Source organism: Rattus norvegicus, chromosome 4 (assembly GCF_036323735.1).
Source record: "Rattus norvegicus strain BN/NHsdMcwi chromosome 4, GRCr8, whole genome shotgun sequence".
NCBI lineage: Eukaryota > Metazoa > Chordata > Mammalia > Rodentia > Muridae > Rattus > Rattus norvegicus.
Window position 1 is genome coordinate 112,977,075 of NC_086022.1, and position 27,490 is coordinate 113,004,564.

Consider the following 27,490-nt stretch of genomic DNA (forward strand, 5'->3'; position numbering starts at 1 on the left):
AGAAAGAATGAGTTTTAATTTAGTGCTTGGAAGGAACAAGGTGCATTGGCCATTGAAGTCTATCTAAAAGAAGCCATAAGGACTGAGAAATTGCATGCTTTGTAGATACTAGAGAAAATTGATTTCTTACCTGCTACATGAAGTACACAGTTCTTGTTGAAAACACCCATTACTTTAGCAGTGAAGTGGTAGCAAATGTTTTACTTGAGCTGTGCACAGTGTAGCATCCATCAGCGCTAGACAGCAAAGATTTTAGGAATTTCCTAAGTCCTTGCTGCTTTATCTCTTCACTTTGATCACCTACTTCTGCTCTTCTCCACTTTTTAATCCAGGACTCTTTACTTTTCAATTCTTCGTCTTAGAAAGAGAGATGTAGTTAAAGTGTGAAATGTCCCATATAAGCTTATGATTTGAAACCTGGTTCCCAGATGTTTGTGCTGTCTGGAAGGATTACGGAGACTTCAGAAGGTAAGCCTTGCTGGAGGAAGTACATCCTTGGAGACAAGCTTTGGGGCATCTATTAGCATATTTCCATTTCCTGTGCTCTACTCTGTGCTTCTTCTGTGGATGAAGATGTAATAAGTCAGCTCCCTGTCCCTGCTGTCATGCAGCTATTTTGTCATGATTTTTCTGCCATGACAGTCCTTTTCCCTCTGGAATGATAAAGTAAAGAGAACTATTATTTCCTCTATGTTACTTTAAGTCATAGCATGCCATCTTAGCATCAGAAACCCAGTACCCCTACTGCTGTATAGTCTCTGCTTTAGCTCACCTACAAACTCAGACCTCCTTACATTCATGTTGGATGTCTTGTGGGTTTTAGTTGACATTCATTGTTCATATCAGGCTCAATAATACTTGAGCACAGTACAATTGTTAATTTTTTCTTTGAAATATCTAAGAATTTAGTGGTTTCTATGGCAGAAAAAATCCTCATAATATTGACTTTTTAATATTGCATCACCATAATATGATATTAAAAGATTTAAATAAAATCAGAGATCCTATTGTACTTCTTTCAATGTCTCAGTCAAGTAGGCACCCTCTGAAAATGGTCTTGGCACTCTCTGCAACCTACACCAGAGTAATATCCATAAAATGTCTGTGATAATGTATGTGTGTTTTATTAACTTTCTATCATAGACAGACCATTTTATAAAAGAGACTGGAAAATATATTCATCTTATCTGAATAACCCACAAAATATTAACAGTACTCTATAACATGGGTAAACATCTGGTCAAAGAAGTCTCAATAAATTTGAAAGTGATTTAGCTGAGGGGAAAAAATAAACTGAACTTAGGATATTTAAATAAATAATTGATTATTATTATTAATTATTATTAGTAGTAATTATTGTAACTCATTCATCAGTCAAGGGTTGAATGATATGACACTAACTGTAAGCCCTAATGATAAAGAAGTTGAAGCAGGTGGAAGCCAGCCTGGATTACATAGGGTTTTTTTTATTTACTTTATTTAAATGTTGTCCCCCTTCCTGGTCTACCCTCCACAATGTCCCACATCCCATTCACCCTTCCCTTTGCCTCTAAAAGGGTACTTCAACACCCACTGCTAACTCACCACTCTAGCATCCCCTACACTGGAGTATCAAGCCTGTACAGGACCAAGGGCTTCCCCTCAAATTGATGCCAGAGAAGGCAATCCTACCCTACATATGTAGCTAGAGCCATGGACCTATCTATATATTCTCTTTGGTTGTTGGCTTAGTACCTGGAAGCTCAGAGGTGGTCCAGTTAGTTGGTATTGTTGTTTGTTCTATGTGGTTGCAATCCCCATCAGATCCTTCAGTCTTTCCACTAATTCTTCCAATATGGTCCCTAGGCTAAGTTCAATGGTTGGCTGTGAATATCTACATCTGTATTAGTCAGGTGCTGGCAGAGCCTCTCAGAGGACAGCTATAACAGGATCCCATCAGAAAGCACTTCTTGACCTCAGCAATACTGTCAAGGTTTGGTGTCAACAGGTGGTATGGATCCCAAGGTAGGGTGGTCTCTGGAAGGCCTTTTCTTCAGTCTCTGCTCCATTATTTTATCCCTGAATTTCTTTTAGACAGGAAAAATTCTGAGTTAAATTTTTTTGATATGCGTGGGTGGCCCCAACCCTCAAATGAGAGCCATGTCTATTTACTGGAGGTAGCCTCTACAGGTTTTATCTCCTCTTTGTTGCATATTTCAGCTAATGTCATCCCCACTGGGTCCTGGAAACCTCTTGCTTCCCTGACATCTGAGACGTTCTACTGTTTCTCTATCCCTACTGCTTACTGCTTTATGTTTCTATTTATTTCCTTGACCCACTGGACTTCTCTCCTGTCTCTTCTCATACATGATCCTGCTACTTCCCTCCACTTTTGCTCCCCCTCCTTTCTCTCCTCCAGGTCTTTCACTCCCTCTACATAATTTTGTTCCAGCTTCTAAGTAGTATTGAAGCCTCCACACTTTGGTGATCCTTTTTGTTAAGCTTCATATGGTCTGTGAGTTATATCATGATTATTCTGAGCATTTGGACTAATATCTACTTATAATTGAGTACATACCATTTGTCTAGGTTACTTCATTCATGAGGATATTTTCTAGTTCCATCCATTTGTTTGCAAATTTCATTAAGTCATTGTTTTTATAGCTGAGTAGTACTCCATTGTATAAATGTACCACATATTCTGTATTCCCTCCTCTATTGTGGGGCATCTAGGTTGTTTACAGCTTCTGGCTATTATAAATAACGCTGCTGTGAACATGGTAGAACATGTATCATTGCTATATGTTGAAGTATCTTTTCAGTATATGACCAGTAATGGTGTAGCTGGGTCTTTAAGTAGATATTTCCAATTATCTGAGGAACCACCAGAGTGATTTCAAGAGTGGTCGAACAAGTTTGCAATCCCACCAGCAATGGAGGAGTGTTCCCCTTTCTCTGCATTCTTACCAACAGGTATTGTCTCCTTAGTTTTGGATCTTAGCCATTCTGATATTTTAAGATGAAATCTGAGGGTGATTTTGCCTTGCATTTTCCTGTTAACGAAGGATATTGATCATTTCTTTGGGTAGTTCTTGGCCATTGGAGATTCCTCAGCTGAGAATTCTTTGTTTAGCTCTATATACATTTTTTAAAAACTTCTTGAGTTCTTTGTATATTTTGAATATTGGCCCTCTATTAGATATAGGGTTTGTAAAAATATTTTTCTAATCTGTACATTAAGGTTTTGTTCTGCTGATAATGTCCCCTGGCTTATAGATGCTTTTCAATTTTGATATCCCAGTTGTTAATTGTTTATCTTAAAACCTGAGCCATTGGAGTTCTGTTCAGGAAAATTTTCCCGGTGCCCATGTGTTTGAGTCTCTTCCTTACTTTCTCTTTTATTATACTGCGCATATCTGGTTTTATATGGAGTTCCTTCATCCACTTGAACTTGAACTTGTGCACAGAGATAAAAATGAATCAATTTGTATTCTTCTACATGCAGATTGCCAGTTGAACCAGCACCATTTGATGAAAATGTTCTCTTTATTTCTACTGGATGGGTTTGATTTCTTTGTCAAAGATAAAGTAACCATAGGTGTTTGGTTTTATTTTGGGGTCTTAAATACTATTCCATTGATCTACTTTTTGTCTTGGCACCCATACCATGCAGTTTTTATCAGTATTGCTCTGTAGAAAGCTTGAGGTCAGGGTTAATAATTCCCCCAGATGTTCTTTTATAGGTGACTATAGTTTTTGCTATCCCGTTTTGTTATTTTTGTGTGTGTGTTTTGTTTTGTTTTTGTTTTTATTGTTGTTTTGTTTTGCCTTTTTTTGGTTATTCTACATGTGTTTTAGAATTGCTCTCTCTCTCTTTCTCTCTCTCTCTCTCTCTGTGAAGAATTGAGTAGGAATTTTAGTGGGGATTTTATTGAATTTATAGATTGCATTTTACTCATGATGGCCATTTTTACTATGTTAATCCTATAGATCTATGAAAATTGGAGGAGATCTTTCCTTCTTCTGAAGTCGTAGATATCTTTTTCTCAGAGACTTGAAGTTAGTGTCATGTGCATCTTTCATTTGCTTGGTAATAATTATACCAAGCAATTTTATATTATTTGTGACTATTTTGAAAGGTGGGGTTTCCCTAATTTCTCTTTCAGCCCATTTATCTTCTGTGTAGGGGAAGGCTACTGTTTTGTTAGAGTTAGTTTTAGGACCAGACACTGATGAGTTTGTTTAGCTGCTATAGGATTTCTCTGGTATAATTTTTGGGAGTCACATATGTATAGTATCATACCATTTATAAAACAGTGATATATTGACTTTTCTTCCTTTTTCATTTGTATTGCTTTGACCTCTTTTTGTTGTCTAATTGTTTTGGCTAGAACTTTGTTGACTATGTTAAATAAATAGGGAGAGAGTGAACATCCTTGTCTTGTCCCTGTTATCAGTAGTTTTGGTTGAAGTATTTTTTCCATTTAATTCGACGTTGGCAATTGGTTTGCTTTCTATTTATTTTATTATGTTTACTAGGTATGTTCCTGAATTCCAATTCTTTTAACATGAAGGGGTATTATATTTTGTCAAAGTCTTTTTCTCATCTACTGAGATGATCATGTAATTTTTTTTCCTTTGAGTTTGTTTATATAGTGGATTACATTGAGGGATTTCCATATATTGAACCATTGCTGCATCACTGTGATGAAGTCGATTTGCTCAGGATGAATGATCATTTTGATGTCTTCTTGGATTTGGTTTTTGAGCATTTTGTGGAGCATTTTGGCATTGATATTCATAAGAGAAATTGGTCTGAAGTTAAGTCTTTGTGTCCTTAAGGTATCAGCATATAACTGTGGTTTCACAGAATGAATTAGGTTGTATTCCTCATGTTTCTATTTTAAATAGTTTGAGATATATTGGTATTAGGTTTCTTGGAAGGTCCAATAGAATTTTGTACTAAAACTATCTGGTACTAGGCTTTTTTTGTTTGGGAGATTTTAATGACTGCTTTTATTTCCATAGGCATTTTGGGACTGTATAAATGATTTATCTAATCCTGATTTAACTTTGGTACCTGCTATCTCTCTAGATAATCATCCATTATATCTAGATTTTCCAGTTTTGTTGAGTATAGCCTTTAGTAGTAGGATCTGATGATTTTTTTTTTAATTTCCTCAGTTTCTGTTGTTATGTTTCTGTTTTCATTCCTGATTTTGTTAATTTTGATACTGTCTCTTTGACCTTTACTTTGTTTGGTTAAGAGTTTATCTGTCAATGGAGGAATTAGAGAAAAGACTGAAGAAGCTGAAGGCGTTTGCAACCCCATAAGAAGAACAAAACTATCAACCAAACAGAACCCACCAGAGCTCCCAGAGACTAAACCATCAACAAATGAATAGAAATGGTGTGACCAATCACTCCAGCCGCATATGTAGCAGAGCATGGCATTGTCTAGCATCAATAAGAGGAAAAGCCCTTGGTCCTGTGAAGGCTCATTTCCCCAATGTAGAGGAATGCCATGGAGTTGAAGTGGGAGTAGGAGCATCCTCATAGAAGCAGGGGTGTGGGAGCAGGGGAAAAGGGGATAACATTTGAAATGTAAATACATAAAATATCCAAGAAAATATTGTTTTTTTTAAGTTTTATTTTTCTCAAAGAACCAGCTCCTAGTTTTGTTGATATTTTATATAGTTCTCTTTGTTTCTACTTGGTCGATTTCAAACCTGAGTTTGATTATTTTCTGCAGTTTAGTCCTCTTGGGTGTGGCAGTTTACTCCTCTTGGGTGTACTTGCTTCTTTTTGTTCTAGAGCTTTCAGATGTGCTATTAAGCCACTAGTGTATGCTCTCTTCAATTTCTTTATGAAGGCATTCAGACCTATGACTTTTCCTCTTAACATTGCTTACACCGTGAGCCATATTTGGGTATGCTCTACCTTCATTTTAGTTAAATTCTAAAAAGTCTTTGATTTCTTCCTGTATTTCTTCCCTGGATTTATTATTGTGCCGAGTTGTTTGGCCTACATGTGTATGTGAGCTGTTTTGTTTTGTTTTCCTTTTTCTTGTTATTGAAGACCAGGGTTAGTCCACGGAGGTCTGATAGAATGCATGTCATTAATTCAATCTTCTTGTATCTGTTGAGGCTTCATTTGTGTTAGATTATATTTTCAGTGGTACAGTGAGGTCCAATAATGTTGTGATAAGAAGGCATATTCTTTTGTTTTAGGATGAAATGTTCTGTTGAATCCATTTGGTCCATACTTTCTGTTAGTTACATTCTGTCTCTGTTTAATTTCTGTTTCCATGATCTCTCCACTGTTGAGAATTGGGTGTTGATGTCTCCCATTATTATTGTATGAGGTTCAATGTGTGTGTGTGTGTGTTTGTGTGTGTGTGTGTGTGTCTTTATGTTTATGTGTGTTTATTTTTATAAATGTGTGTATGCATTTGGGGCATAGAATTGAGAGTCCATTTTGGTGGATTTTTCATTTGATAATAATGAAGTGTCCTTCCCCAAAAGTTTTGATAACCTTGACTATTTTATTGGATATTAGAGTGGCAACTTCAGCTTGATTTTTGGGACCATTTGCTTAAAAAGATTTCCAGCCTTTTACTCTGAGGTAGTGTCTGTCTTTGTCACTGAGTTGTGTTTCCTGGATGCAGCAAATCTTTAGACTATGTATTTATATTGGGGAATTGATTCCACTGATGTTGAGATACTAAAGACCAATGATTGTTGCTGCCTGTTATTTTTATGGTTAGAAGTGGAATTATGTCTATGTGGTTCTCTTCCTTTGTGTTTGTTGGGAGAAGATTAATTTCTTACTTTTTCTTGGGTGTAGTTTCCCTATTTGTATTGGAGTTTTCCTTTTGTTATCCTATATAACCTGTGTTAGTGAAAAGATATTGTTTAAATTTGGTTTTATCATGGAATATATCAGTTTCTCCATCTATGATAAATTAGAGTTTTACAGGTTATAATATCCTGGGCTGTCTATTTTCTTGTCTTAAGGTCTGTATGACATATGCCCAAGATCTTCTGGCTTTTAGAGTTTCTGTGAAAAGTCTGGTGTAATTCTGATAGGTCTGTCTTTATATGTTACTTTACCTTTTTCCTTTATAATTTTAATATTCTTTCTTTGTTCTGTATATTTGGTGTTTTGATTATTATGTGATGGGAGAAATTTCTTTTCTGGTCCAATCTATTTGGTATTCTGTAGGTTTCTTGTATGTTTATGGACATCTCTTTCTTTATGTTAGTGAATTTTTACTTTATGATTTTGTTGAAGATGTTTATTGGCCCCTTGAATTAGGAATCTTCACTCTCTTCTATACCTATTATTCTTAGGTTTGGTCTTTTCATTGTGTGCTAGGTTTCTTGAATGTTTTGAGTTAGGAGCTTTTTGTATTTTCTTTGACCATTGTGTCATTATATTCTAAGATATCATCTACACCTGAGATTCCTTTTTCTATCTCCTACATTCTTTTGGTGATGGTTGCATCTGTGACTCCTGCTCTCTTTCCGAGGTTTAATATTTCCAGGGTTGTCTCCCTTTGTGGTTTTTTAAATATTTTTATTTTCATTTTAAATCCTGGATGGCTTTGTTCAATTCTTTCACTTGTTTGATTGTGTCATCCTGTATTTCTCTAAGGGATTTGCATATTTTCTCCTTAATGGCTTCTACTTGTTTACCTGTGTTCTCTTGTATTTCTTTAAAGGAGTTATTTATGTCCCCCTTAAGGTCCTTTATTGTCTTCATGAGATGGGATTTTAGAACAGAATCTTGTTTTTTTTCAGATGTTTTAGTCTATCCAGGGCTTTCTGTGTTGGGAAAACTGGGTTTTGATGTTGTCAAGTTTCATTTGTTTCTGTTGCTTATATTTTTGTGCTAGCCACTTTCCATCTGGTTATCTCTGGTTTTAGCGGGCCTTGCTGCCTCTGACTGGAGCCGGCCCCTCCTGTGAGCCTGGTTATGTCAGGCCTCCTTGTGTCAGTCTGTCTCTGAGTATATAAAGTCTGATCTATGAGCCTGTCTATGTTAGAACTCCTAGGGAACAAGCCGTGTCTGGATGAGAATGGGGTGGGTAGGAGGACTGTGGTACAGGATCTACTACTGGACTCAGGTGTGAATAGGAAGTAAGATGTGCCTCTGGTGGAGTGGGGGGGTCTTCTGTACTCTGGGCCCTTGCAGAGTCCCAGTTAGGCCATATATTGGGGCAGGCAGGAATGGGGAACTCACCTGTGAATTGGGGGTGTCAGAATTCTCTGGGTGTGTGGGGGTTAAGCTGTCTCTAGGTGTGGGTGAGCTGGGGCAGGTAGATCTTTTATAGAGAGATTCCATCTCTGTATATATAAAACAGAATTTAATCACATGCTCTTGCTTAAACTTGTCTGACTGCCCCTTAATGCTCTAGATTAGTGTACAATATGCTATGGTTAGTTTTCACTTCTCAACAGGTAAACTAATTTTGCTTAGCAAAATGTACTGTATTCCTTTTCTTCTTTCCTTTGCTAACATAGAGTGCAACAGTTAATTAGGTGAGCAACCCATATGTGGAAATATTTAATTCAATATGAACGAGATTTTATTTTCTTACTTTATATTTCTAATTAGGGAGGGAAATGCATCAGTGGTCTGGACTGGTATCACCACCAACAAAGATTCATACAATAAAATGAAAGTATGGAAGATATTTTATGCTCCTGTTTGCTGGGGAAACACTGGGGTATATTTACAATTTACAGATTTGCAAATGTGCCACTGTGGATAATAAACCAACTGCCCTATCACAGATTCACTGAATCACAAACATTTGTAACTTGGTAGCACCATTGTTTGTGTCCTGGAGACATTTCACAACAACAAATTCTTTCAAAGCAGCAAGGTATGCAGGTAATTCTAAATGACTTCCGTATTTCTGTAGGGCATTGCAAGGCAATTGCAAGGTTAAGACTTCAGTCAGCTAAGTATTTGCATTTTATGCTTTATAGGTATTCATGGTATTTGTTGACAGGCTTTCAGCTCATAAAAATACAAGTGTCAGGAGCCAGTCCTGGAAAACATGGACCATTGTTCTATGAAACATGTGTGTGAAGTGAGAACATCATTTGTGAAGAAGCAAATCATTTTGACATTTCAAAAAAGAAGCTCCTTGCTACTTTATTCTCTAACAAGGGATAAATTAGAAACTGATTATGCTTATGGTGTAGTTATTAAATTCATCACAATCTGGACACAGGACCTGGGCATGAGTAGCTATGATGATGTATGTAATTGTATGCATACTTGCTTTTATTCTCAATAATATAAAAATATCTCCTTTGTCTGTCTTTTATGGTCTAGTTTTCCTTCCCTTCTTCAGTAATATTAATATTAGTGTGTCTGATATGAAAGAGTACATTAACTTCACTTAGATTTTCTACTCCAATTTTAAAATAAAAATGAGCTTTAAAATTCTTCCATCTAACATGTATACATAAATGCACACAGAATCCAATACTCAGACTAGGATGGTTAAAACTTATTAGGCTAATTTCAAAATTTGTCTGTAGATTCTGTGATAATCTTTCAATTTTTGATCAGATTTCATATAATTTCAATGTAGTATCTAATTATTAACATTTTTTCATGGTTTTGTTGTTTTGTTTTGTTTTGATGTGAGATCTTATGTAGTCCTTACTGCTTTTTACTCTATATAGCTGAGTTTCTGAACCTCCTACCGTCACCTTTCAAGTTCTGGGATTAAAGTCATGTTCTGTCACACCTGATTATATCCACTCATTCTTAGCAATAAAATATTGCAGAAAAAAATGAAAAGTGTACAAGATTAGGGTTACATGTCTACCTCCTGTTTCTTTCTTTACTCATGTAACAGGTATACTGATGACACTCTGGGGATTGTAGATTAGGCTTACTAAACTTTGTAGCAAAAGAGCAAAGAGGGAAGCCTCTTGTCAACATCTGTGTTGAGTTAGCAGCCTTGGAAGCACATACTGTGTAACTAGTAAATCATTTTGAAAGCACAGTCCTTCATATACTCCAAAAAGAAGCTTTCCATTTTTCATTCTTTCATAAAATCCCTAACAAGAGTCTCATATTGTGTCATTTTAGATTATGTCAAGTTGACAGTAAAACTAACCAGCAGAAGGAGGAATGACCTGAGACCAAGATCTGTCTTTCAAGGGCAAAACTTCATTTGCCTATTTGCATTAATGATTTTCACTTTCTAATGTATCTGTCACTTCCTAGTATTTATTTAATTAGAATTCCATACATATATGGATACATTAATGGGACTAGAACCCTTATCATCAGATTATTTCCCCCAAACAGGTGAGTACAACTGTCTCAAAGATTAGGCCTTCAACATAGGCTGCCTTTGGAGACACTTTAGGTCTATATGACAACACTTCTAACAATGCAGGGAATGATAGATAAGCTTGTCGACAGACTGGCCATGAGTCTAGGTTAACGGAAGTGACACATGCTTCTGACAAAGCCTAATAGCATAATGCTCTCTTTAATTCTAAAAAAAATGTAATCTTAAAATCACTCATATTAAAGGTATTATGATCACAAGGATTAAAGATATTAGTCATAAGTCCCACTAATGTGCTGACTCAAGGTGTTTTATTTGCTTAAAGGTTCAGATTTGGTTGTTCATAGCTCTCTATGTTTTTGTGCAAGTCTTCTACTTGCTTTCTGTGTACATATTGACTAGCTTTTTAAGTCTTTCCTATGATTTATTTTATATTTTATTCATGTATATATGTGTATGTCTGTGTGTGGGTATTTGTACATGCATAAGAGTGTTCTCAGAGATCAAAATGGGACAGATCCCCTAAATTTGGAGGTAGAGAGAGGTGGTATGAGCTGCTTGAAATGGGTACAAGGAACTGAACTTTGATTCTTTGCAAGTAACAAATGATCTTAACCACTGTGGCATTTCTCCTGTTCCTGTCTCTCTGATTTTATTGACTTGTGTCATAGTTGCTTTTTTTTTACCCTTTCTCCACTACTAGTCTGAATCATGTGAGGTGGAAAAGTTAACTGGTTTGTGAAGACAGGTACTCTTAAATGACTTCATCTAATACCACAAAAAAAATGTGTCACATTAACTATGTATAAGACATCTGGCCTTAAGAGTTCTGTCTCTAATATAGGGCTCTGTCCTCACCAGTAAAACAATATCAACAAAAATGAAATGTGTATTGTGAGTTCCATTTTTTGTGGCCTTGTAATTGGTTTGATAATGCAAAAAAATGAAAAATCCTACATGTAGGATTCCCATGAGTAAAATGTGATGTTGCTAGCGACCATCATTTTAATATAACTGCTCACCAAAACTTTTTCTAAATGTGCATCTTAATTTTTAATATGTGGATGCATGTATATACATGTGTCCATTTCTATTGCTATGATGAACCCTTTCACTAAAAGTAACTTGAGGAGAAAAGAGTTTAGTTTATTTATACTTTAAGGTCACAATCTACTATTGAGCAAAGCCAGGACAGGAAGTCATGCAGACATAGGGGAGAAATGCTGTTTGCTGGTTTGTTCTCTGGATCATGTTCAGCTATTTTCTTTATATAACCCATGACTAACACAGTAGGCTGGCTCCGTCTATGTCAAACAACTATCAAGATAATGTCTCACAAGCATGCCCACAGGCCAATGTTTTTACGTTAATTTTCAACCAAGTTTCTTTACTCTCAAGAGACTTGTGTCGACTTGACAACAAAACTAATATATATGCATATATATGTTTATATGCATAGCTCCCATCCTAACAAAGACTAAAATAGTATGTATCCTTTAGCCCTATCACCTGATATCATATTTTTTCTCCATATCCAGTTACTTTTAATCATGTTTTACTGACTTGTCACTTGCAAGTCTACATCTAGTGACCTTCTTGTCAAGAACAAGCAATCAAGTATTAAACTGAATGAGTCATAACAGCTTGCCAATAAAGAATCAGAACTTTTGTAAGGAGAAAAACAAAAGGCAAACCAAGTATATGGAAAGAAAATAGTAGTGTTCCTTTTCTATACAAAAAACAGTCTCGGGGGCTGGAGAGATGGCTCAGAGATTAAGAGCACTGTCTGCTCTTCCAAAGGTCCTGAGTTCAATTCCCAGCAACCACATGGTGGCTCACAACCATCTATAATCTGGTCTGGTGCCCTCTTCTGGCCTGCAGGTGCATACATGCAGTCAGAAAGCTGTATGATGTATACATAATAAATAAATAAATAAATAAATAAATAAATAAATAAATAAATAAATAAATAAATGTTAAATTAAAAAAAAACAGTCTCTAAAGAAGCATGTGTCATGACTGCTTAGATGTATGGTGGTTAATACTGAGAGTGAGTGACCTCCGTTCATTGTATTGCATCATTCTCTGAGACATGTAGGCACTACAGGAGTCCTCATGCACATGGATAGCAACCAAAGGGTCTGTAAATTGTATGCACCATACAGGACCAATATGTCGTACCAATGTGTGATTTTAAGGATAATAAAACCATTCTTCTGATGGATTTTGCCTTTCCTTAGGGTGAAGTAGAACTTCTGTTTTGTTATCTTTATTATATTTATATTTATAGTAAAATTTAATTCTACCACTTCCAGCATCTGTATACCATATTCAATTCCCATTAATCACACAAGACCAAAGAGTTACTTTAACACTCTGTATTTTTCCAACTGCTAAGAAGCAAGACACCAAAAGATTGAACACAAAGGCAAGATGACAAGTGGCCCATAGCTTAAAATCTTTTGTGTTAAACGTTATAATAAATTACTCTATAATTAAGTTGGAGACCTACAGTGGGCAAGTGAGCTCCCTGGAGATGGCCCACAGTCATTCATGGCTACAAAGTGTGCACATTGGAAAGGCATTGCCCCAGAGACTTCATCCTAGAATTGCTTCTCGCTCCTAATGTGCTTTCTCATGTTTATCACTTCCTTATTCTTCATTTATTTGACTTGATGTGAGTGGATCTGTGAGAACCTAAAGGCTGCTGTGATTATTTTCTGGGTGATAATCCACTCTGTTGGGAAAGTTACCTGCCAATCAACATGAAAATGAAAGGTCTTTAGATAAGGCTATTTAGATGAATTAAGTACTTTATGAAATATTTTATGTATTTGATTTATTTATGCACTTTTAGAAAGTTAGCCTGATTTAGTAATTTTGTGAAGGTAGATAGAAATGTTAAAGGTAGAATCAAGAATAGATTATGCCCCTTCCTTATACAATGGCAAGAGATGAATGAGTTAGTGAAAGGCATACAGTAAGTGTTTATGCACTGTAGGCATGTTATTGCAGTAACCAAACAAATAAGCTTGGGAGAAGGTAATGATCAAAGAATTCATTCACTCTATGTTGGGTGTGAGTTCCTTGGTCTTGTAATCTAGGGATGTGGTAAGAGGTTTTCAATGTGTACCAGGAAGTAGAAAGGTTATGAATAAAAATAACCAATTCTGATATGAGTATGAGAACAGAGAACAGATGATTAGCCTGTCTAGCTGGTCAAGCTGTCAAAAATACGATGTAAGTAAATTCTTAGTAAATGCAGATAGATTGTCCTAACCCAGGTACAGGGAGAAATTTGCTACAAGAGATTTTGCCTGCTTAAACTTTGTTAATGAATGACAAAAGAATCACTGCTTTGCTTAAGTCCAAGTGGATCAAGGACCTCCACATCAAACCAGATACACTCAAACTAATAGAAGAAAAAGTGGGGAAGCATCTCGAACGCATGGGCACTGGAGAAAATTTCCTGAATAAAACACCAGTGGCTTATGCTCTAAGATCAAGAATCGACAAATGGGATCTCATAAAACTGCAAAGCTTCTGTAAGGCAAAGGAAACTGTGGTTAGGACAAAAGGGCAACCAACAGATTGTGAAAAGATCTTTACCAATCCTACAACAGATAGAGGACTTATATACAAAATATACAAAGAACTCAAGAAGTTAGACGGCAGGGAGACAAACAACCCTATTAAAAGATGGGGTTCAGAGCTAAAAAAAGAATTCACAGCTGAGGAATGCCAAATGGCTGAGAAACACCTAAAGAAATGTTCAATATCTTTAGTCATAAGGGAAATGCAAATCAAAACAACCCTGAGATTTCACTTCACACCAGTGAGAATGGCTAAGATCAAAAACTCAGGGGACAGCAAAAGCTGGCAAGGATGTGGAGAAAGAGGAACACTCCTTCATTGTTGGTGGGATGGCAGACTGGTACAACCATTCTCGAAATCAGTCTGGAGGTTCCTCAGAAAATTGGACAATGAACTACCTGAGTACTCAGCTATACCTTTCTTGGGCATATACCCAAAAGATGCCCCAACATATAACAAAGACACATGCTCCACTATGTTCATAGCAGCCTTATTTATAGTAGCCAGAAGCTGGAAAGAACCCAGATGCCCTTCATCAGAGGAATGGATACAGAAAATGTGGTACATCTACACAATGGAATATTACTCAGCTATCAAAAACAAGGACTTTATGAAATTCATAGGCAAATGGATGGAACTGGAAAATATCATCCTGAGTGAGGTAACCCAAATCACAGAAAAACACACATGGTATGCACACATTGATAAGTGTCTATTAGCCCAAATGTGTGAATTACCCTAGATGCACAGAACACATGAAACTCAAGAAGGATGACCAAAATGTGAATGCTTCACTCCTTCTATAAAAGGGGAACAAGAATACCCTTGGCAGGGAATAGGGAGACAAAGTTTAGAACAGAGGCAGAAGGAACACCCATTCAGAACCTTCCCCATATGTGGCCCATACATATACAGCCACCCAATTAGATAAGGTGGATGAAGCAAAGAAGTGCAGGCTGACAGGAACCGGATGTAGCTCTCTCCTGAGAGACACAGCCAGAATACAGCAAATACATAGGCGAATGCCAGCAGCAAACCACTGAACTGAGAATGGGACCCTCGTTGAAGGAATCAGAGAAAGGACAGGAAGAGCTTGAAGGGGCTCGAGACCCCATATGAACAACAATGCCAACCAGCCAGAGCTTCCAGGGACTAAGCCACTACCCAAAGACTATATATACATTGAATGACCCAGGGCTCCAATGTCACAGGTAGCAATGAATAGCCTAGTAAGAGCACCAGTGGAAGGGGAAGCCTTTGGTCCTGCCAAGACTGAACACCTAGTAAACGTGATTGTTGGGGGGAGAGTGGTAATGGGGGGAGAATGGGGAGGGGAACACCCGTGTAGAAGGGGAAAGGAAGGGGTAAGGGGGATGTTGGCCTGGAAACCGCTAAGGGGAATAACAATCGAAATGTAAATAAGATATACTCAAGTTAATAAAGATAAAAAATTACATATAAATAAAAAAATAAATAAAAGTATATGTATTGAATTTGTGTTCCATTTCACTATTATTGTGAAAATACAAAGCTGAAATCTGGCAATGTTATCACTGGCACAATTGTTAGCAGATAAAAAATACCAACAATATTATACTCATTCAAGTCTGTCAACAACTGGAATTTGGGCTTACCCTGACTCAGTTCCCTTTCTGTGGATCCTGTTCCTTAAGTGGGCTACATCTCTGAAATTAAAGAGAGAGTATGTGCCTTGTGCTGTAATGACTTGAGGGTTCACAGTGGGTTGGTACGCATGAGGGGACCTCCCCTTTCTCATAGATGAAAGGGCAGAAGGGTGGCCATGTGAAGGAAACATTGGGAGGAGATGAGGGAGGGGTAGAGATTGGGATATAAAATGAATAAATAAATTAATGGAAAAATAACAATAATTTATTATATCCAGAAAAATGTCCTAGTAGACATTAAATTTGTCATGTTCATATTTGAATATTTTCAGTTAACCTGCTGATTCCTTCTTGATGATACTGAATTTGAGATACGTTGGCCAGTAAGAATGCTCAGTTCTTAGTGGGCCAGTTTTCACCAATTTCTTTCTGTTACACACTTACCATAGTGCTTTTAGAACATGTCCACTCTGTGCTGAATAGATGCTTAGTTGGCAAAATGCTTTGACAAAGAAGCATGCAGACCTAAGTTCAATTTTTAATGTACACACAAGAAACTAGGTATGAAATCACTCTTTCCAGCACTGGAGGTACAGAGGGATAGGAATGGCCACCTGTGCAGCTGAATTGGTGAGCTTCTAGTTTGTTGAGAGTCCATGATTTAGAAAATAAAATGGACAGACAGAAGAAGGCAGTAGACACTGACCCCCTCCCCGCAACCTCCATACAGTTGTAGACACATGCGCACACGCACAAAAACACTGATACAAACACTATAAAACACACAGGAAATGATGCCCACATCCATCAATTATTTTACACTTTTCCTAACAAAGGCAGTTTTCTCTAGCCTATCCTCCTTAACGGTGTTCAAAGTTTTGTGATAGTTTGAGGTGACATAGAATGACAGGGTTGACATGGTTCTAGGACCCTTCTGGGTACAGGTGATACAAAAGTACCACATGAGGTTGTTACACAGCTACTGGAATATTCACATATGAAAGTGTCAGCAGCCATGTAAGTATTTGGCTGCATTTTGGAGTTGATACCCTGTGAGGAATCTCATCCTGTCATTAACAACGGGACACATAGGAAGGTCATATGTACAGACTAAGATACCACAAAGAGATTTACTATAGCATGTCATAGCTCTTTGTATAGTCATCACTTTACTGAACATGGGTGAGACCTGGAAGATATAACTGTCTATCTGAGCCTTTTAAATCTATTTTATTTTATTTTTTTATTTTTTATTTTGAGGTAGGGTGCCACTATGTATCTTTGACTGACCAGGAACTTGGTATGTAGACCAGACTAACATAAACCTCACAGAGATGTGTTTTTCTCAGACTCCCTAGGATTAATTCACCACCATACCTGAACTTCAATTTACCATTTTTCAAAATACTTAAAATTTATTTATTTTAGCTGTCTTTGTTTTTCTTTATTTATTCTTATCTCATTCATTCTGATCACAGTTTCTTCCCCCTCCAATCCTCTCAGCCCTCTCTCAACTCCCCTCTCCCCAAGATCTACCTCTCCTCCATTATATGTTCACACAAAAAGGTATCCAGGGATATAAACCAAACACATAGTAACAAGTCACAAAAGACTAGGCACAAACCCTCATGTGAAGGCTGGACAAGGAAGCCAAGTAGGGGACAAAAGTGTTCCAAGATCAGTCAAAAGAGTCAGAGTAACCCCCAATCACACTGTTAGGTGTTCCACAAGAAAACCGAGCTCTGTAATGGTCAATTCAGTTTCTGTGAGTCCCTGTGAGTCCTGCAAAGTGGGTTTTGTTGGCTGTGTTCTCATAGTGTCCTCAACTCCTCTGACTCCACTCTCCCACTTCTGTGGCTTTCATACATCAATGCAGAAAGAAAAATGAGGGAGTAGAGGGATATTTTGAGGTTAAATTCTTCTCGTACATAAGCATATATCATATTAAATTAAATATATATTTTATCTATATATTTCTGTGTTAAAAGACTCTTGTCTTGACCTGATCTCCCCAGGAAAGATCATCCAAATTAGTTTGTTTTGCAATACTATGTGGTCAACATGGTCAGTCTCAAGTTATGTACATGTAAACAGCAATTCATGGACTCATAAGGTTGTATTTTTGGTTTTGTGTTGGTTTTATATTTGTTGGTTGATTGGTTAGTGTGTGTGTGTGTGTGTGTGTGTGTGTGTGTGTGTGTGTGTGTGTGTATGCATGTATGTATGTAACAGTTAAAGAAGAGGAGGTCCAGAATTTAAGAGGAAGAAAGTAGGTGTGTAGTGGGGTAAGGACGGTTTTAGAGGAAGAGAAGCTAATAGAAGAGAAGGAAATGACATTTAAATTTTAAACTATAGGACTTAATCTAAGGCATTGTGTTTGTGATGTAAGCACTATACCACTGAGCTGCATCACAGGTCCTTTTTATAGATTTTCAAAATTTCAAGAGATAGACTCTTACTGATTTGCCCAGGCTAGCATGGATTCAGTCTGTAGCCTAAAGATTGATTTCACTTTTTCCCTCTCTGAGTAGCTTGAATCTAAGCCTAGTTCATCAGATCTGACTGTCACTATTGTTTTATAAGGTAATTATTTGGCGCATTTGCTATGCAGCAATAGTAAGAACACTATATATAAATAAGAAAGATAGATTTGGTTCCTATATTTAATATCATATGAGGATTTTAGATATGGTATATGATATAATATGACACAAGTAAATTTTTTTTCTAACATGCTTTAGTTACACAGAAAGCACCATGTATGAATATCACAATTTTCTTGTGCAATTCATTTAAAATCCCTGTAGCACTTTAATTTGATGAGTCAAATTTGATTCATTCAAATCAATAAACTTTTCCCAGTCACTTAGTCTAGGAGTAGCAGAGTGTATTGGCAGAGTTCTGCATTCTCCTTGCTCTGCATACAGTCTCAAAACTGTAGAGTGAGCACAATTCTCTGACAGGAGTCTATGTTGCTATTGACAGAAGGTCTTAGCCAACAATTCCTAGTGGACATGCCCTACTGAGTGAATGTAGTTTTGTGCAGTGATTCTATAAGTGATAAGGCTCTAGGACCGGGCAACTCCCAGAGTTTGTCACGAGATGCTTTAGAGGCACAGATGTTGGACCAGGATCTGCTTTTCATTCTATTCCTCTCTCTAGAGACTGAACCCAATGCCTTGTTCATGCAAGGAAAATAGTTCAGTCACTGAGTTACATTTGTTTTTGTTTTGTTTTGTTTTGTTTTGTTTCGCTGTTGTTTTGTTTGTTTTTTAACCTTCCTAACTAAAGTTACCAATACTTAATTCTTTGCTACTACAATTACCTCTTAAATGATACTTAGGAGACCTATGGTCAATTTTACAGATGCTCTTTAGAAATCAGTTGAAAGAAAAAGTTACTTCACACTAGAAACAATAATACCAAACTCTTTGTGCAATTTCACTTTGTAACATATTTATATTTTCATATTTGTTTCATAATTATAATATATTTTTCATCATATTAAAATATTTAAATAATTTTAAAAATTACTTTATATTTTAATGTACAATTATGTAACACACTATTGCATATACATTGTGCCATATTTTTTGAAAATTAAAGGAAATTAATATATATACACATCTGTCTAATGTTTTGGTTTAAATAAAAGTTACTCATTTAATAATAATTGCACTTGCTACTAAATATACAAATATATGTTAGGACACATATATATTAAATGTGCATTCCAATGATATTTATTTACTTCTTTAAGTACAAATTTGGTTTCTGGTATGTTAGACATTGGCTAAATTATGAATTACTTCAAAATAAAACACATGAATATAAGATGATACAAAAGAATGATATATTATATTCCTCATTTGTCATTTATAGAGATCAAATTATTTGTATTTCATGTTAGACCTTGCAATAATTTTACTGTTGAACATCTATTAACAATGAATTAAACAACCATCTGTCTGAAGATTTGATAAATTGTCTCATTAAGAAATAATCCAGCTTATCATTTTCCAAAAAATTATAAAAATTTAACAGCCAGTTATGATTTGTTGATCATAAGATGATTTCTTCTGGAGACCTCACCGCCTGGTCAGGTGGGCACTACTGAGGCTGCAGAGGGGCCAACACTGCCCACCCCTGCCCACATCCCTGGCCCAAGAGGAAACTGTATAAGGCTTCTGGGTTCCCGTAGAGGAGGAACCAAGAGCAGCAGGACTGCTGCATCTGAGACACTACCAGAACCTGAAGAGATCTACCGGATAAACAGTTTTCTGCACCCAAATCACTTGGGAGGGAGAACTAAACCTTCAGAGAGGCAGACACGCTTGGGAAACCAGAAGAGACTGCACTCTGCACACATCTCTGATGCCAGAGGAAAACACCAAACGCCATCTAGAACCCTGGTGCATGGAAGCTCCTGGAAAGGGAGGCGCAGATCTTCCTGGTGGCTGCCACCTCGGAGAGCTCGTAAGCAACACCCCATGAGCAAACTTGAGCCTCAGGACCACAGGTAAGACCAACTTTTCTGCTGCAAGTAACATGCCTGGTGAACACAAGACAAAGGCCCACAGAAACAGCTGAAGACCTGTAGATAGGAAAACTACACGCCCGAAAGCAGAACATTCTGTTCCCATAACTGGCTGAAAGAAAACAGGAAAACAGGTCTACAGCACCCCTGACACACAGGCTTATAGGACAGTCTAGCCACTGTCAGAAATAGAAGAACAAAGTAACAATAGAGATAATCTGATGGCGAGAGGCAAACACAGGAATCCAAGCAACAGAAACCAAGACTACATGGCATCATTGGAGCCCAATTCTCCCACCAAAGCAAACACTGAATATCCAAACACACCAGAAAAGCAAGATCTAGATTTAAAATCACATTCGATCAAGATGCTGGAGGACTTCAAGAAAGACGTGAAGAACTCCCTTAGAGAAACACAGGAAAACATAAATAAACAAGAAGAAGACTACAGAGAGGAATCAAAAAAATCCCTGAAATAATTCCAGTAAAACACAATCAAACAGTTGAAGGAATTAAAAATGGAAATAGAAGCAATCAAGAAAGAACACATGGAAACAACCCTGGATATAGAAAACCAAAAGAAGAGACAAGGAGCTGTAGATACAAGCTTCACCAACAGAATACAAGAGATGGAAGAGAGAATCTCAGGAGCAGAAGATTCCATAGAAATCATCGACGCAACTGTCAAAGATAATGTAAACTGGAAAAAGCTACTGGTCTAAAACATACAGGAAATCCAGGACTCAATGAGGAGATCAAACCTAAGGATAATAGGTATAGAAGAGAGTGATGACTCCCAGCTCAAAGGACCAGTAAATATCTTCAACAAAATCATAGAAGAAAACTTCCCTAACCTAAAGAAAGAGATACCCATAAGCATACAAGAAACCTATAGAACTCCAAATAGATTGGACCAGGAAAGAAACTCCTCCCATCACATAATAGTCAAAACACCAAACGCACAAAATAAAGAAAGAATATTAAAAGCAGTAAGGGAAAAAGGTCAAGTAACATATAAAGGCAGACCTATCAGAATCACACCAGACTCTTTGCCAGACACTATGAAAGCCAGAAGATCCTGGACAGATGTCATACAGACCCTAAGAGAACACAAATGCCAGCCCAGGTAACTGTATCCTACAAAACTCTCAATTAACATAGATGGAGAAACCAAGATATTCCATGACAAAACCAAATTTACACAATACCTTTCTACAAAGCCAGCACTACAAAGGATAATAAATGGTAAAGCCCAACATAAGGAGGCAAGCTACACCCTAGAAGAAGCAAGAAACTAATCATCTTGGCAACAAAACAAAGAGAAGAAAAGCACACAAACATAAACTCACATCCAAATATGAATATAACAGGAAGCAATAATCACTATTCCTTAATATCTCTCAACATCAATGGCCTCAACTCCCCAATAAAAAGACATAGATTAACAAACTGGATACACAAAGAGTACTCTGCATTCTGCTGCCTACAGGAAACACACCTCAGAGACAAAGACAGACACTACCTCAGAGTGAAAGGCTGGAAAACAACTTTCCAAGCAAATGGTCAGAAGAAGCAAGCTGGAGTAGCCATTCTAATATCAAATAAAATCAATTTCCAACTAAAAGTCATCAAAAAAGATAAGGAAGGACACTTCATATTCATCAAAGGAAAAATCCACCAAGATGAACTCTCAATCCTAAATATCTATGCCCCAAATACAAGGGCACCTACATACGTAAAAGAAACCTTACTAAAGCTCAAAACACACATTGCACCTCACACAATAATAGTAGGAGATTTCAACACCCCACTCTCATCAATGGACAGATCATGGAAACAGAAATTAAACAGAGACGTAGACAGACTAAGAGAAGTCATGAGCCAAATGGACTTAACAGATATTTATAGAACATTCTATCCTAAAGCAAAAGGATATACCTTCTTCTCAGCTCCTCATGGTACTTTCTCCAAAATTGACCATATAATTTGTCAAAAAACGGGCCTCAACAGGTACAGAAAGATAGAAATAATCCCATGCGTGCTATCAGACTACCATGGCCTAAAGCTGGTCTTCAATAACAATAAGGGAAGAATGCCCACATATACGTGGAAGTTAAACAATGCTCTACTCAATGATAACCTGGTCAAGGAAGAAATAAAGAAATTAAATACTTTTTAGAATTTAATGAAAATGAAGGTACAACATACCCAAACTTATGGGACACAATAAAAGCTGTGCTAAGAGGAAAACTCAGAGCGCTGAGTGCCTGCAGAAAGAAACAGGAAAGAGCATATGTCAGCAGCTTGACAGCACACCTAAAAGCTCTAGAACAAAAAGAAGCAAATACACCCAGGAGGAGTAGAAGGCAGGAAATAATCAAACTCAGAGCTGAAATCAGCCAAGTAGAAACAAAAAGGACCATAGAAAGAATCAACAGAACCAAAAATTGGTTCTTTGAGAAAATCAACAAGATAGATAAACCCTTAGCCTGACTAACGAGAGGACCCAGAGAGTGTGTCCAAATTAACAAAATCAGAAATGAAAAGGGAGACATAACAACCGATTCAGAGGAAATTCAAAATATCATCAGATCTTATTATAAAAGCCTATATTCAACAAAACTTGAAAATCTACAGGAAATGGACTATTTCCTAGACAGATACCAGGTACCGAAGTTAAATCAGGAACAGATAAACCAGTTAAACAACCCCATAACTCTTAAGGAAATAGAAGCAGGCATTAAAGGTCTCCCAACCAAAAAGAGCCCAGGTCTAGACAGGTTTAGTGCAGAATTCTATCAGACCTTCATAGAAGACCTCATACCAATATTATCCAAACTATTCCACAAAATTGAAACAGATGGATCACTCCTGAATTCCTTCTATGAAGCCACAATTACTCTTATACCTAAACCACACAAAGAACCAACAAAGAAAGAAAATTTCAGACCAATTTCCCTTATGAATATTGATGTAAAAATACTCAATAAAATTCTGGCAAACCGAATCCAAGAGCACATCAAAACAATCATCCACCCTGATCAAATAGGCTTCATCCCAGGCATGCAGGGTTGGTTTAATATATGGAAAACCATCAACATGATCCATTATATAAACAAACTGAAAGAACAAAACCACATGATTATTTCATTAGATGCTGAGAAAGCATTTGACAAAATTCAACACCCCTTCATGATAAAGGTCCTGGATATAGTTCAATATATTCAATATAGTTCTTGAAGTTCTAGCGACAGCAATCAGACAACAAAAGGAGGTCAAGAGGATGCAGATCGGAAAAGAATAAGTCAAAATATCACTTTTTGCAGATGATATGATAGTATATTTAAGTGATCCCAAAAGTTCCACCAGAGAACGACTAAAGCTGATAGACAACTTCAGCAAAGTGGCTGGGTATAAAATTAGCTCAAATAAATCAGTAGCCTTCCTCTACACAAAAGAGAAACAAGCCGAGAAAGAAATTAGGGAAACGACATCCTTCATTATAGACCCAAATAATATAAAGTACCTCGCTGTGACTTTAACCAAGCAAGTAAAAGATCTGTACAGTAAGAACTTCAAGACAGTGAAGAAAGAAATTGAAGAAGACCTCAGAAGATGGAAAGATCTCCCATGTTCATGGATTGGCAGAATTAATATAGTAAAAGTGGCCATTTTACCAAAAGCGATCTACAGATTCAATGCAATCCCCATCAAAATACCAATCCATTTCTTCAAAGAGTAAGACAGAACAATTTGCAAATTCATCTGGAATAACAAAAAACCCAGGATAGCTAAAACTATCCTCAACAATAAAGAACTTCAGGAGGAATCACTATCCCTGAACTCAAGCAGTATTACAGAGCAATAGTGATAAAAACTGCATGGTATTGGTACAGAGACAGACAGATAGACCAATGGAACAGAACTGAAGACCCAGAAATGAACCCACACACCTATGGGCACTTGATTTTTGACAAAGGAGCCAAAACCATCAAATGGAAAAAAGATAGCATTTTCAGCAAATGGTGCTGGTTTAACTGGAGGTCAACATGTAGAAGAATGCAGATCGATCCATGCTTATCACCCTGTACAAAGCTTAAGTCCAAGTGGATCAAGGACCTCCACATCAAACCAGATACACTCAAACTAATAGAAGAAAAACTAGGGAAGCATCTGGAACACATGGGCACTGGAAAAAATTTCCTTAACAAAACACCAGTGGCTTATGCTCTAAGATCAAGAATCAACAAATGGGATCTCATAAAACTGCAAAGCTTCTGTAAGGCAAAGGACACTGTGGTTAGGACAAAACGGCAACCAACAGATTGGGAAAAGATCTTTACCAATCCTACAACAGATAGAGGCCTTATATCCAAAATATACAAAGAACTCCAGAAGTTAGACCGCAGGGAGACAAATACCCCTATAAAAAAATGTGGTTCAGAGCTAAACAAAGAATTCACAGCTGAATAATGCCGAATGGCTGAGAAACATCTAAAGAAATGTTCAACATCTTTAGTCATAAGGGAAATGCAAATCAAAACAACCCTGAGATTTCACCTCACATCAGTGAGAATGGCTAAGATCAAAAACTCAGGTGACAGCAAATGCTGGCGAGGATGTGGAGAAAGAGGAACACTCCTCCATTGTTGGTGGGATTGCAGACTGGTACAACCATTCTGGAAATCAGTCTGGAGGTTCCTCAGAAAATTGGACAATGAACTACCTGAGTACTCAGCTATACCTCTCTTGGGCATATACCCAAAAGATGCCCCAACATATAACAAAGACACATGCTCCACTATGTTCATCGCAGCCTTATTTATAGTAGCCAGAAGCTGGAAAGAACCCAGATGCCCTTCAACAAAGGAATGGATACAGAAAATGTGGTACATCTACACAATGGAATATTACTCAGCTGATTCTACCCCTGTTGAAGGAATCAGAGAAAGAACTGGAAGAGTTTGAAGGGGCTCGAGACCCCATATGAACAACAATGCCAAGCAACCAGAGCTTCCAGGGACTAAGCCACTACCTAAAGACTATACATGGACTGACCCTGTACTCTGACCTCATAGGTAGCATTGACTATCCTAGTAAGATCATCAGTGTAAGGGGAAACCCTGGGTCCTGCTAAGACTGAACGTGATTATTGGGGGGAGGGCGGCAATGGGGGGAGGGGAACACCCATAAAGAATGGGAGGGGGAGGGGCTAGGGGGATGTAGGCCCGGAAACAGGGAAAGGGAACAACACTCGAAATGTAAATAAGAAACACTCAAGTTAAAAAAAATAATAAAATAAAATAAAATAAAAAGAATATTTAAAATAGTTTGATACCATAAGGGAATGAAGGAATTTTTTCTGTGTTATTAGTGCACTTATTTTATTTAAAAAATAGTTAATGTTTCCTGTGGTACACATGACTGAAAACATCCATTTTAAGAATAATGCATTCACACTATAATAAATTTTGTTTCCCCATATAATATAAAGACAACATGATTCAACATTAAACGAAGTGAAGGGAATGCAAATGATATCGGAAATAGTAGTCTCTTGAGTATCTCATATATATGTTGAGTCTTTTGAAATGCCATGTAAGTAGTCACATATATAACCTTTCTTTTTTTCTCAGTGTTTTCGAATATTCTAAATAGGTCACAAAATATTAAGATGCTTTTGAGTTCTAGAAATCTACATGGATATTATATTTCTATGTTTTAATTGAAGTAATATAAATTCCATTATTTGTATTAGTATTTCAATTGTTATTTATGCATAGTTGGACAGGCGTGCCTAATTTTTAAAAAGAAGATAATTTTTTTCTTTAGTAAGCATGATGGAAAACATTCTTTTATAGAAGAATCTACACCCCTTAAGGAATCAGGTCAGAGGACAAGTTGCAAGAGTCAGTTTTCTTCTTCCACTTTCTGAGTCTTAGAGATGGAATACAGGCCCTTACTAGGCAGCAATTACATTTGCAGACTCGAAGATTTAATAGCATCTTTAATCAGATTGCTGGAGACATTTAAAAATTTAGAAATAATATTTCATATATTATTCATTACATATATAGTAATGCTAATTTATTATAATATTACATATATAGTACAGTTCATCAGTTTATGTTTTGGCCACAGAATACAAACAAAGTCCTGTGACGTCCTTTCATCTCCTCCCTGCAGTAAGGAGTTGCCACCATCCTTTACTTTCTTCTCTGCTCTGCTAACACATGTTCCTGTCTTTCCTACTTTTTATCTTGAATTGACATGGAAACAGCCGATCAAACTCCTGACGAGCATTTGCACCTCGTCCAAATAAGAAGAGAGCTACATTTCCACTAACTTCTTTAGAGACAGCGTTCTTGTGGACTCTTCTTGACTAGGATAGGATGGGTTATCATTACAAAATATCTGTATTTCTGACATAAAATAGAATTTCCACAGGCAAAATGCCACTAGGAAAATACAGCTTTTACTAATAGAGTCCAAGTTTTAAAAGTGTCCTAAATGGCAAATTTCTATAGTAGTCCATTGAAATCTTCAGTTTCTTTCTGTTTTTTTAACTTTTAAAATACTTTTTAATTTCCATTTATTTTTACACTCCAGGATTTATTTCCCTCCTGAACTGTCCCACATCCTATATCTCCTCCCCCATGCCAGTCTTCACTACGATGTCCCCACCCCACCCACCACACCAGACCTCTAAACTTCCTGAGGCCTTCAGTCTCTGAGGGTTAGGTGCATCGTCTCTGACTGAACCCAGACCCAGAAGTCCCCTGCTGTATATATGTTGGGGGCCTCATATCAGCTTGTGAATGCTGCCTGGTTAGTGATTCAGTGTCTGAGAGATCTCAGGGTTCCAGATTAATGGAGACTTATGGTCTTCCTACAAGGTTGCCCTCCTCTTCAGCTTCTTCCAACTTTTCCCTAATTCCACCAGAGGGGTCAGCAGGTTCGGTTCATTGGTTTGGTACAGATATTTGTATCTGACTCTTTCAGCTGCTTGTTGGGTCTTTTGGAGGGAACTCATGACAGGTCCCTTTTTGTGAGAGCCCCATGGCCTCAACAATGGTTTCAGTTCTTGGGGCTCCCCATTGAACTGGATCCCACTTTGGGCCTGTCTCTGGATCTCCTTATTCTAAGGCTCTTCTCCACTTCCATCCCTGAAGATTTTTCAGACAGTAAGAATTATGGGTCAGAATTTTGACTGTGGGATAGCAACCTCACCCCTCACATGATGCCCTATCTTTCTGCTGGAGATGGGCTCAACAAGTTCTATCTTCCCACTGTAGGGCATTTTATCTAGGTTCTCCCACTTTGAGTCCTGAGAGTCTCTCACTTCCTAGGTCTCTGGTATATGCTGGAGAGTCCTCCCAACCTCCTTCTACCTACTGAGGTTTCCTGTTTCCATTCTTTCTGCTAGCCCTT

The 27,490-nt window shown here is 37.2% G+C and overlaps 1 long non-coding RNA gene across 1 annotated transcript in view; it reads left to right on the plus strand.

Annotated features, from left to right (window-relative positions):
* Positions 1-27,490, plus strand: part of LOC120102314 (uncharacterized) — a 47,601-nt gene that overhangs the window by 11,701 nt on the left and 8,410 nt on the right. The window lies entirely within an intron of this gene.